Source organism: Loxodonta africana, chromosome 3 (assembly GCF_030014295.1).
Source record: "Loxodonta africana isolate mLoxAfr1 chromosome 3, mLoxAfr1.hap2, whole genome shotgun sequence".
Classification (NCBI taxonomy): domain Eukaryota; kingdom Metazoa; phylum Chordata; class Mammalia; order Proboscidea; family Elephantidae; genus Loxodonta; species Loxodonta africana.
Window position 1 is genome coordinate 198,321,866 of NC_087344.1, and position 12,497 is coordinate 198,334,362.

The 12,497-nt window shown below is 42.7% G+C and overlaps 1 protein-coding gene across 1 annotated transcript in view; it reads left to right on the forward strand.

Moving 5' to 3' along the window:
* The first annotated feature begins 934 nt into the window (after nt 1–934).
* Nucleotides 935–12,497, forward strand: part of DDR2 (discoidin domain receptor tyrosine kinase 2) — a 238,325-nt gene continuing 226,762 nt past the window's right edge. Inside the window, exon 1 of the mRNA XM_010594918.3 lies at nt 935–1,124. The gene's annotated coding sequence lies outside the window, so the exon portion shown is untranslated. The remainder of the gene's footprint in view (nt 1,125–12,497) is intronic.

Consider the following 12,497-nt stretch of genomic DNA (forward strand, 5'->3'; position numbering starts at 1 on the left):
ACCCTTTGGTTAGTAGCTGAGAGCTTAACCATTCGCACCACCCAGAGACTGCACCTACACTCACCAAGAATCAGGACCTCCAGGACAACTCTGAACTGTGTTTGGGCAGAAATCATCCAGGCTCTGAAGGGTTAAGGCTGAGAACCTTGAAGGGTGGATTATTAGCTAGCATTCAGAGAGCCAGCAGGGGCTCCTCCCCTGTCGCCTACACACCCCTTTAACAGGATCTCTGGCCATGGCTGTGGAAAGGAGAAAAAAAGAGGTTTTCAAAATAATTTAGAAAGTCCTTGTAAATGCTTGTGTTTTCATTTAGCAGCATGAGTCCAGGACAGCAACAGACCCTCAGAGGCAGCTGCCAAAGGGGAATTGAGTGGAAAAATATAGAAATCCTGGACTCTGGAACTGTACTATATATATATATATATGTATTTTTTTTTTGTGGGGGAGCCACTTGGGGGTAGGGATTAAATCAAATCTTTTTCGGGACAGGCTCAGCTCTGGGCTTTCATGGCCAAAATACTAAAGATCAACTCCATGTGTGTGACCCAACTGCCCTGGGAGCTTCCATTGGAAGAGAATCCAAACCTTAAATTGTGCTCACAGCTTCAGCTCAAGTAAGAAAAATGAGGTGGTGCTGGGGGTCACAGGGGGGTGGCCAAGTTTTAGGGCTTGGGGAGGGACGTGAGTGGGGTTGGGGCGGAAGGGAGCTGTGTCTTTAAGTCCATTTTATGGTTATACATATTTTTTCTTCTATGAATGGGTTTTGCTGTAAATTATAGCTTTGCCCGTGGTCCCTTGGGTCAAAAGAAATAGCCTCTAAACAGAAAACAGCTCTGATTGGTGACTTTCCGTCTTCCCTCCCCAACCCCCTTCCTAATTGAAACCAAATGTGCAATATATTGGATGCTGGGATCCCTGGCGCTTTCCCAGGAATCCTCAGAATGTGAGGTTTCTCTCAAAGGCATCTTGCATCAGCCTGTGGATGTATGCCTACCACCGGGCTCCTTCACAGGCAAAGTGGAAAAAGAAGCATTTCACAACATATTCTGCTTCTTGGGTTGGGGGAACGCTGTGGATTATAGCTCTGTTTTCTTCTTTCTGAAACTGTGCACTCCTGGAGGAAAGTAAGTTTTGTGATTTTCTTCTTCTTCTTTTTCTTTTTTTGTCTTTTCCGAAAACGAAAGCTCTGAATAAACTTCTGGTGTTTCAGGAAAAGTTTTCAAAAGGAGGTGGAAGGGGATTTGCAGTGAAGCCAGGAGGGGAAGGGAATGGGGTGCCTGAACTTGAGAAATCAAGGACCCCGTGTTTTCGGGGGTCTGGATTTATGTTACGGAGGGAAGAATAAAGAGCCCTGATGACCAAACAGGGCTGAAGCAAAATAAATGAATCCATAGCAGCTGCAAGATACAATAAACAGAGTTAGCAGAGTTGAAGTTGTTGGCAGGCAAGACAGGCCGATTGCAGAGTTGGTTTCAGGATGGAGAAACCAGAGCAGGGGAGCCGGGGTTTCAGGAGTTTAGTGCTGGTGTTTGAGGGTCGTAAGTTTTGAGGAGGAGAACAGGGGCCAAGCACTTTCTGTTTTTCAGGGGAGTTGCGGATTTAATTGTGAGAAGGGCTAGTTTGGATGAGGCGTAGTTGTGCGCAGAGGTCTGGGATGGCCAGGCCGGTGGATGGAGGATTTTTCGGTTGGTGGTGGTGAAATGCAGCTGGCCTTCCCCAACTCTTCCTCCCCACTGGCTCTGGAGTGCCTTTCCCTTTGTTACTGGTTGAGTTGGGGCTCCTTTTCCTAGGGACCTCTGAGTCTCAGCCCAAGAGTCCCATCCAAAGGGAACGAGAATTTTTCCAAGTGGCTGAAGTCTTCGGGCCAGCCATTTGAGATGAGAGTTCCACACTGTTGAAGCCAGTAGGGGGTTCAGCACCATCTTGCCGGCTGTTTGCCTTCGGCATCCTTTCCATAGAGAAGCACAGAGCTAGAGTCCTGAAAAAGACCTGAGAGATCTCACCTGACTCTCTCATTTCACAGATGTCAAAGATGATACTCAGGAAGGGGGACCAACTCGGTCAAGGTCACATGACACACTAGTAGCTGTGCAAAAATGAAATTGAGTTTCTCTTTTCTGCCAGTCCAGGGCTCTTTTCACCCCATACCTCTACTTCAATGTTCCTTTTCCAGCTTATTCTGGCTGAGACAATGGAGGCAGTTTCATTAGCAAGGACATTAGTTATCAGCAAGAGAGGAGGCTAATGGTGGTTTATCAGTTAACGGTGTCTGCTGTTATAGTTGGTTGTGTGTGCATGTGGAAATAAAAAGGCTAGTATTCGGAGTACCTATCATGAACTAGTCTCTACGCTCAGAGCGTTACATACATTACCTGATTTAATTCTCGTTGTTCTGTAAGGCATTGTTCCTGTTCTCTACAGAAGGAAATGAAGGCTTAGAGAAGGTGAAACGAGCCACTCAAGGAAGTACAGCTATTAGGTTTGAAACTCATGTGTATCCGACTCCAAAGCCTGTGGTCTTAATCACTATTTAATAACACTCCCCTCACCCCTCTCCACACATCCACTTGGCTACTTTGGGAATCGGATTCCAGTGGCTCTCGGTGAGCAGGGGGTGAAGGCATTGGGCTGGGAGCTCCCTGGAGCTGCTTCTGTACTTGGACAGACATTGACATGAATATGAGAAAGGGGCTGTGGGTGGACGTCCCTGTGTGGGTTAATTCCTGGGCGCTTGGTATATACTTAACATTTTGTTATCCAAAGATCCGGGGATTTAGAGTCAGAAGACCCAAGTTCAAGTTTTGGTTATACCTTTTACTGTTTGGCAAAGTTACTTTACCTTCCTGAATCTCTGCTTCGGTGTCTATTAAATGGGAATAATAGCAATACTTTTCAATATGCCTGTTTTAGGAGATATTGGCCATGAATGTGTGCTGAAGCCTGTGAAGGGCTGAACAACACCCGTTATTATTATGATGATTACTGAAAACCAGAACGGAATGGGCCGGACAGTTGGTGGTGATGCTCGCCGCGGGGCAGTTGTATTTGTCTGTGTGTGAAACTGAAATGAATGACCTGAGTCTTAATGCCCATCTCCTTTGAATGGAAATGATCCTTCCTCATGGGGTCTATGCCCAGGTTTTGTAGCTGAAACTCTCCTATGGTTGCCTAGATGGTCCATGACTCTGCACTCAAAGCAGTAGAGGCTGAAGGATCATACTCGTTGAGTGCTTTCTGCCTCACACGAGTCTGTGCCGTCTCTAACCAAGAAGGGTTAAGTCAGGACCAGTCTACCAGTTTTTCCTCAAAGGAGTTTGACTTTTGAGGAGCTTCATATCTGAGGACGCATCTTTGACCCAGGACCTTCTTGTCACCAGGGTAGCCTTGCATATCTCCCCTCCCCACATATCTCACCCCTTCCATTATTTCTGATCCCCTCTTCTGTGCCTTCATCAGAAGGAAGGCAGTTGCTGCTGGAGGTGGCGGGGTGGGGGGGTGGTGGTTTTCCACACGCAGTGGGGAGGCCCCTGCCTCTACATCTGGTTAAGATCCATTTTCTTTATAAACACCAAAGAGGTAAGGGAGGTGGGGAAGACATTTGCAGAATCTTTTACTTGGAAGCCTCAAATTGAAACTTCTACCAGTATCCATGTCCTCATGGGAGCATCCTCCAAAGACCTCATTGCCGACCCCACACCCTCAGCCTTTCAGTTAACTCATTGCCTTCTCCCCTTCTTACACGGTCACATTTCAGTCTTTAAACCACAGGACTTACCTACTGAATCTGCTAATGAATCTAGTTCAGACCTTCCCATAAGATTGCATTTTTAATAGACACAGTAAACAAAATTGGAATGGCCACCCCCCATGCATTAATGTCACACCAATTTTAATTAGCATTAACTCTCAGACATCCTTTCCAAGTCCTTTCACAAGATCCACTTTCTGGCACTTTACATCAACCACACTCAAACACACAACCCAAACGTCTCACAGGCATCCAGAAGGCAAACACCCATCTAAAAACTGACCTCCACAGCATGCGCCAATGCCTGGTGCCAGCTCACGTAAGTGGGGACCTGTCCACAACACAGAAACACTGGATTCTTTATACCTCTTGCCCTGTTTGCAGTCCTCAACATTTCAGCCGGCTTTTTCCCAGCATAACAATGACTACCCAGTCCAGAAATGCGTCCAACATCTCCAGGCCTCCCAGAGCTTTTCTGAATTCAGCACCATCCCCAATGAAGGCTGTTCACCAGTAAATTCGGAGCTCCAGGTATACCTTAAAGATTTTCAGACTAATTAAATCAGAACGTCTGGGGGTGGAGATTGGGAATCAGTATTTTGAATTGTTCCCAGGTCATTCCAGTGTGAGCCAGGGTTGCGTACCTCAGCGAATACATCTCCAAATCAGTGCCCCAGCTTTCCTTAGTATGGATTAAGGGCAGATGGCGGCACAGTGGTTAAAGTGATTGACTGCTAAGCAAGAAGTGGGTAGTTCGAAATGACCAGCGGCACCCAGGAGAAAGATGTGGAAGCCTGCTTCCATAGAGACTTACAGCCTTGGAAACCCTATGGGGTTGCTGTGAGTCAGAATCGACTAGATGGCAATGGGTTTGATTTTTTTTTCTTTGATAGGGTCGTTATGAGTTGGAATCAACTTAATGACAGTGAGTTTGGTTTTTTTGGGTATAGGGTTGCTGGAGCCCTGGTGGTGTAGTGGTTAAAAAGTTGGCTGGCTAACCGAAAGGTCGGCGGTTTGAATCCACCAGCCGCTCCTTGGAAACCCTATGGGGCAGCTTCTGCTCTGTCCCGTAGGGTCACTATGAGCTGGAATCGGCTTGATGGCAATGAGTTTTGGTTTTTAGAGAGAGAAACCAACCATGCTACCTCCCTTCCTCCATTTGTCCTTGTAATAAATTTTACCATCAGTGCCTCCTTCCTCTGGTTTGCTTCTCTGAGCTTGGTCGAGCCCTCCTTATAATGTACCTTTTCCCCTTAAGTGGAAGCTTGTTGGGCCCTCAGACGCTTTTCTGATGCGAAGCCAGACAGATCTGGTTTCTAATCCCAGCTCTATACTCACTGGCTATGTGATCTTGGACAAGCTGCTTAAACTCTCTAAGCCTCAATTTTCCAATCTGTAAAATAGGGATTACAATTCCCATCTAATTGGTGTTATATGTGTCATTTGCAGAGCACTTAGCACAGTTCTTGGTTCGTAGCTAATAAATATCATTTGGCAGTGCTGTGTTTGGTATACCCTGTTCAGCCACACAGCACAGCCACACACCATCCAGCAATTTTTCCTTAGCCCATCCCTCAGTCCAACAACATTTGTCCAGGCCAACAATGTTCACTCACTGAAATCTACTTCTGCTGGGAATACTCCTCAAAGTACTTTCACAGTGGAATAGACATGGGTTTAAATTCTGGCTTTGCCACCGCTTAGTAGCCATGTAGGTTAGGACAAGATACTTAACCTCTCTGAGTCTCATTTTTCTCCTCTCACAGGATTATCAGGAGGAAGAGATGATACAGCTGGATATGCAAAAAGGCCAGCATAGAGTCTGTGCATAGTAGATGCTCTGGGTGAATGAATGCTCAGTAAATGTTACGTCCCTTAATTTTTTTCTGATGGAATCTTCAGTACTTTGTGGTCTAGAAATCTAGAACAGTGGAGACTGATATGATCTGTTTGAAATGGACATCCATGGATTGGAAAAGACAGTTGTTTCATTTCCTCTGTTCCACTTCTTCTTCCACCCCATCCGACCCTACCTTTAGTGTTCATGACAGATTTGTGCATATTACTGCCTTTTGGTGGGGAACCAAGGACTACAGTGGGTTACCTGGCTGGTCTACCCAATACCAGAGAGAGAGAGAAAGAAACAGAGAGGGAGAGAGAATTGACAGACATTGGCTGGTAGGGAAGAAGGGATACTACATATTGGGCACGATAATCCTATTACTACAGAATGATTTAGAGGGCAATATAAAAAACATGGAGCCCTGGTGACGCAGTGGTTAAGAGCTCGGCTGCTAATCAAAAGGTCGGCAGTTCAAATCTACCAGTCGCTCCTTGGAAACCCTGTGGGGCAGTTCTACTCTGTCCTGTAGGGTTTCAGTGAGTTGGAAATGATTAGACAGTAACAGGTTTGGTTTTTTGGTTTTGGTATAAAACAATATGGCCCATAATTGCTAAACAGTTGTAATAGAATGCAGAATGCATTCAGGAAAGGAAGAGACAAGTTAATAAAAGAAAAGCCAAGTTTTGTCTCCTGTAGAAGTTCTCTAGTAATAAATTGGTCCCACCAAGGGTTCTAAGCTGGAGGAACCATTGGGGAAAACTGGCATCAATTTGTTTATGTTCACCTTTTTATCCTTTACGCTGAACGCCCAAGCCTCTACCCCTTTTCTCCATCCTGCTGTATTTCTTTGGAGTTTCTAACTTGCTTCTGTCCTGATTGGTCTGGGGTCCCTTGGCAATTCAATTGTATTCTAGTTGATTTAATTCTACTCAACAAGCATTTATTCACTGCCTTTTAGTGTAAGACATTTCTTAAAACCATAGCTTAATAAAGGAAATGAGATGTACAGCTGCCTGTACTAAGATGGTCACCCAAACAGCAATCCCCCAAAGGCTAAAAGTACTGGTCTCATTAACCTTTCTCCATCGATTTGATTTATATTTGCATTTATTTGCATATGCTATGACTGAGCCTGTACTATTCAGATATGACTAGACTAGAAACAATTCTTTTCTTCTTTCGATTTCTGTTCTTATGTTTTGTCCTTCTTGTTCCCCATAGTAATATTTGATGTTTCCAAGTTTTCGTAATTTTCCAAGCAATGGAGAATCTTAGCATATGGCAAGTTACATACTTGTTAGCTTCCTGGAATCTCAGACACACTTGGCTTCTGAGCACCCAAGAAGGTCAGACGTGAGCTAGCCCAAGTATTTCTAGAGAGCCCGGGACAGCAATGAAAAGGCAGAGGAGTCCTAAACTTGGGTTTATACTTATTCCAAAGCTCCTGGGCTTCTCCTGGAGATTGGCAATTTTCTATAATGGATTCACTTAGTCAAGGAATCTTTGGGGAGTCCCTTGGACCCATTGCTCAGAAGATAATGCCGCCGGGTGCTCTGTGGTTTGGGTAAGAAGGAGAGGCATGTGATAAATAGAATCTCATGTGCGTGATGTGATGAGAAGAACGTATAGTGAGGTTTTGGCCCCAGCACCATAATTGTCTAGATTTTTTTTTTTTTTTAATCTCAGAGGAGTCTTTTAACTTCACTGGGCCTCAAATTCCTCATTTATCTTCTCCGTGAGATTTTATTCCCTCATTTTAGGCTTAGATAGGATAATGTGTAGGAAACTTCTAAAATCGTAAGCGCTGTGACTATGAAGATGGTGCGTGGTGATGCCCTTTCAGATACATTTCACATGTAACTAATCTAACAAAATTTGCTGTGATGCAAGATTGTCCTTAGAGTCTTACTGGCTTAGGCAGCCAAAATGACTTGAGAGGGAAGACATTGAAAGTGAGGATAAACTGCCTACTGGTTTTAGCAAATTTTTTCTTTGTAAATTTTAAACACTGTGAATTCCAAAATTAGGAGACAATACAAATTGAAGTGAATTCTTATGTCTAAGATTCTCATTGATTTTATTTTCTCACTCAAATAGTGCTGATTACAAAAAAAACAAAAACAAAAACAAAGGGTGTAGTTTTTACTCATTATGAATTTCATAGCATCAAGGTTTACTCTGTCATAATTTTGTTTGTGCCGTGTTCATTCGTTCATTCATTTATTCCTTGCCAAATAGTTATTGAATGCCCACTCTCTGCCTGGCACTGTTTGGCAGTGTTTTGGTTGTTTTTGATCACACATGAATTAAGACAGGTATGATTCTGGGAAGGATAATACGAATTTGACTGGACAAAATTTGATTTGGAAAATTAGTATCCAGATTGGTTAATAAGAGTTTGCTTTTTACAGTTAAATAAAGACTTCAAAAATATTTCTTGAATGGTGATGGTCAGTAGAGCCAGGTGTTGGGGAAAAAATAAGACGGAAAGTTTTATATTTTACCAATCAATCCTTATTTGTTAAGCGTCCATTGCATGTGTTCTACTAGTTCTCACGGAAACAGAAAAGAATAAGTCATAGCCCTGCCTCTCAAATTGTTTATAATGTCATATATCTATGGCTTGCAGCCTCTCATTGATTAATTTTTTTCTTGCCATGCACTTAAACCAAAAAACTCATTGCTTTTGAGTCGATTCTGACTCATAGCAACCCTACAGGACAGAGTAGAACTGTCCCATAGAGTTCCCAAGGAGCGGCTGGTGGATTTGAACTGGCAACCTTTTGGTTAGCAGCTGAGCTCTTAACCACTGTGCCACGAGGGTTGTGCACTTAGTGCCTACCTAATTCAGTGCTAGGGTTTTTTCTCAATGTCTGGAACATAGGAGACGTTCAATAAATATCTGTTGAATACATAAACAAATGACAGTGGAAGATTCAGAACAAGTATAAGACATAATCCCTGACCTTAGGAACTTGGGAAACAACAGACACATAGAACACTGACTAACAAAAATTTCGGAAACAAATAAGATATTTGTTTCTGAATAAAGGAGACATGCACTGTTGAAGGAGACGTCAGGATAGGCAAATAAGGTAGAAAGCCGAGATAACTAGTCCCATCTTCTTTACTGGGATTGTATTCTTTATTATCCCCCTTGTTTTAGCTGCCATTATCTTGCTCATTAGCATTGTAATCACGGCTGTTATCCCGTGTCGACATCTAGACATTAAAAAGCAGCAAACTCCTTCACCTCAATGATAAGGATGGAGGTGTGTGTGTATGTCTGTGTGTGTGTACATGTGCACATTTGGGAGATATTTTGGCGGTTTTAAAGTGCCACTCACACCAACATATGCCACTTGCATTGCACGCCTGGAGTAAAATGAATTGCTGCTCAGTAAAAGGTGTAAAGGAGATCACACCTTGGAAGTCCTCACGAGAGCTATACCCACATGCCTTGTGGTAGCTTCCCAGAGGCGTGTATACAACTTAGAGAAGTGGTGAAGGTTACAGAAACTGCTTAATTAAGAGGGTGTGCCCTCTTAAGATTCTGGGGAACAAACTGTTCAAAAGAAGAGAATAGTGGCAATTAAATTCACTTGAGAGTAGTTAACAGTTGGGCAGATTTGATTTTAATTTTGGTATATGTTCATTATATGGAGTTGTTATATTGAGACAATAATGTTAAAAGAACATCAATGGAAATTGAAAGTAATGCTTCTCCCCCAAATCCCAGCATCCTACACACTGATTTCTCCTTTCTCATTTGAAGGCCAGACATTTTAACATAGTTGTAACCATTAGCCTTTATAATGAAAAATTGATTAACTTTGTTTTTCATATGAATACTCCATTGCATCCCAAACTTGAATAATATTTTATGTAATAAAGCTAAGTGGAACAGAAACTTTTAAAGTTACTGAGAAAAATTAATTCAGCAGGTTAATGGCAGATGTTTGGGAAATCTTTTTGTCACAATATTCATGTTATAATAACTATAGCCAGAAGCAATAGTCTTTTAAATTGTTTTAACTAAAACAACATACAAATATTCTCACTTAAAATCATGGCTTGGTAGGAAGAGTGATGAGTTGGGGCTTAACAGGGAGAGATTCTGATTTTAACTTTGCCACCTACTAGCAGTGGAACTTCGTGCAAGTGTTTTTTAGCCTATCTGCACGTCAGTCTTAAACCTTCCAGTTCAATTAAACTGATCACGGGCCTATACCAGTACTCCCACCCCCATATTCACTTTCATAGCTGAGCCTTGAATCACTATGGTGTCCACTCCAGGCCTTACCCTGACCCCATATCTGAATACCCTCCTTCCTCCTCTCATTTTAGGAGTGCCTGGGTGGCTCAAGCAGATAAGTGCTGGACTACTAGACAAAACGTTGGCAGCTTGAACCCACTCAGAGGTACCTCAGGAGATAGGTCTGGCCATCTATTTCTCAAATGTCACAGCCTAAGAAACATCGTGGAGCAAGCAGTTCTACTCTGCACGTACGGGGTCACCATGAGCCCGAATCTACTCAATGGTAACTCACAGTAACTTCTCATTTTAGGCTATCGTCCTTCTTTAAGGGCCAGCTGAAGTTCTTTATCCTCCAGACAGCCCCCATCTTACTTCTTGAAATTCCTAGTTCTCTTAGTATCTAAATGAGATACTGGTAAACTAGTATCACGTAGTTTAGTAAGGACTATGTCTTAGGCTATCTCTACAACTCATCTCTTAGCATAACCTATAACTGAATGTTTCAAGAGCTCCCAATATATATTAGGTTATATTAAGCATTTACAATATGCCTAGCACAGTGCTTTTTTGTTGTTGGAAAAATTCTTGGAGAGGGAAAATTGAAGCCTCACAAACTGTAGTCTTTGATTATGGGCAAAGTGAAAGTAACTTAAAAAAAAAAAAAAAAAAAACCTATTTATTAGCTATGGTATAAGATCAGAGTATTAAGAGAGCCAAGTCGTGGAGAAATATTCTGAGCACGGGGTTTGCTATCAGAAGAATGGGTTCACATCCTGCTTCTTGTTAGTTGCGAATATTGAAGAAAGGTGCTCATTTCTTGGTGAGTGTCTCAGGTGGGAGGCAGGGAAGAGGGAATAATTCGGGCAATCCTAGGCCATGTAGGTTTGTGCCAGCCTTCCCTCACACCTGGTCACCGTGCCTCACAAAATTGAGGAAATCAAGGACTTTCTGGTCATAACTAGGTGAAAGGATGCCAAATCTATCAAGATCTAGAAAATAAGGATAATGTGAAGCTTAAAGTTTGCTGCATCAGATATACCTTGGCCATCAGAGAAAAAGAGAAGGCAGAGAAACTGAAGCAGTCCCTGTCCCCAGGTTTGGCAGCAAAGGAGCTGAAAAGAACCAGACATGCTATTTGAACTGTAATAAAAAACAAAACCTCGTTTTTCTTCACGAGTACAAATGTGGAGGAATGAATAAGTTTACATGTGAATACTTGGCGCATATTGGTTATGTAATACACACAGGGCTATTTTTTCTTTTCTTGAGCAGTAAATAAAAGATGGTTATTCTCCAAGGGTGATGATTACTCACCCTAGGCTTCAGGATACAGCTCCAGGTTTGGTTTCTCCTGCTCTGACTATAGGCACAGCTGGTGTCTTTCTCCAGCTCATGCTGTTTCCCTCATGGGTGTGTTCACACATCTGAAAATGGAAGTTCTTACCTTTTACCTACTATTTCTCCACTGAGAGTTCACTTTTCCCCAAAATACACTTTATTAAAAAAAAAAAAAAACTATAAAAAATTCTCATTCGATCACTTAGTATCATGTAAAAAGCAAATCAACCGCTCCTTAATTCATGTTTGAAGGTGAAACTTTTCTAAGGCTTTTGTTCATTCATTCATTTTGAAAAGGGTGTCAAGCTTGGATATCACACCTAGGATGTAAATGCTAGAATTACACGGATCTCTCAAGGGGGTGTGAAAAGTTCCTTTGCAATCCTTTTGCTGTATTTCTGGAGACAAGCTTTGTTTTTGGAGCATAAAAGGTTGATTGATGGTCTTTCTAGTATCTCTTCATCGCAGCTTTCTGAAGTTCACTCACTTGTCTCCTGTTTCCACAGGCACCCACAGACCCTCCAATAAATAGGGGGCTACATGGTACCTTTTGCTGAGCTGTAGGAAGTTCCACCTCTAGGTTCCCAGGTGCTCCTCACTTTGATTCTCCAGCTGATCAAGCAATTGTAGACATTTACAAAGGGTAGTCACAATAATGGACTCATGTCAAAGATCATGAAGCTCGAGCAGGAATTGGCATGCTTAGTTCTGTTGCACATAAGGTCACCACGAGACTTGATGACAACTAACAACAATAACAATTCAAAGATGCTCGCGTGCCTGGTGCTGTCCTGTTGTTGTTGTTAGTTGTCATAGAGCCAATTCCTTCTCATGGCGACTACATGTGAGCAGAGTAAAACTGCTCCACAGGGTTTTCAAGGCTGTGATCTTTCCAGAGCAGATCACAGAGCCTGTCTTCCAAGGCACCTCTGGGTGGGTTCGAACTGCCAACCTTTATGCTAGTGGTCAAGTACTTAACTGTTTGCACTACTCATACATAAATTATGTATATGTGTATGTTATATATGGAGAAACCCTGGTGGCATAGTGGTTAAGTGCTACGGCTGCTAACCAAAAGGTTGGCAGTTCAAATCCACCAGGCGCTCCTTGGAAACTCTATGGGGCAGTTCGGGCAGTTAAATAGGAAAAAAGAAAAAAAGAGTTAGGCACATTGAGAAAGCTTCCATATTTGCTATCTGCAGACTGTAAGTAACGGTGAGATCTAGTGTCAAGTGAGATGATGGACGTGAAAACACTGGTGCACTCAGGACATGGCTACACACAAAAGGCCTGTGTTTATGGCACTAGTA